Consider the following 873-nt stretch of genomic DNA (forward strand, 5'->3'; position numbering starts at 1 on the left):
AGAAAGTCCTATTAAACAGTGCAGTTGAAACAATTCTGCTTTGGACTTAGCTGTCACAGAGAAGCTTTGTCTCACAATTACGTTTCCACAAATCAGTTCGGATTTGAAATGAAATACATCCTCCTACTCACAGAAGACACAAAGGAGCACCCCCCTAAAGAGGACGACAAAATAATTATAATCGCGAACAGCCATTGAGGTTTTACTAGGTGGCAGGCAATCTACCAAACACGGCTACTTCCCAATAGCCCCAAGACATGGGTACTATTTTATACATAAAATCTGATGAAGGACATTTTCTCCCTTGGCCCGGCCATGGTAGCACAAAGGTAGTGGCACTGATTAGGAGACTAGAAGCCACATGGGAAGCCTGGGTTCAGTTCCTGAGTCAACCCAAATATTCTGTGTGCTAGAGCATGAACCTATCATCCTAGCTAACTGGAAGGTGGGGGCAGGAGGATTGTGGGGTTTTTACCTATCTTTCTCTGTCCTTCCTTTCCCTCTCTCTTTTCTAAAGAGATGAGGGAAGAAAATTTCCCCCATTCACTTTTAAGTAATTTGTTTGGAATTAAGACTGTAATTCGCTGCTTGAATATCACGGCCAAGAAATTAAAGGGGCTGCCCAAATTGCTCGAAAATAACTTATTTTTCTAAGGGGGGAACAGAGGATTGAAAAAAGTATCGTCAGGAGGATGCAGAGCTCCTCGATCTTTTCAAAGAACACAAAGTGTGATGTAAGAAAGATCCTCAAGGGACCAGCAGTTGGCATAATGGCTATATCGCTGGACTCCCACGTAGTCAACCGTTGTTCGAGTCCCAGATCCGGTGGCTTAAACTCACGCCGGGCGCGTGTGCGTGCGTGCCCAAGATCCC

The sequence above is a fragment of the Tupaia chinensis genome, unplaced genomic scaffold (genome assembly GCF_000334495.1).
Source record: "Tupaia chinensis unplaced genomic scaffold, TupChi_1.0 Scaffold000451_2, whole genome shotgun sequence".
NCBI lineage: Eukaryota > Metazoa > Chordata > Mammalia > Scandentia > Tupaiidae > Tupaia > Tupaia belangeri.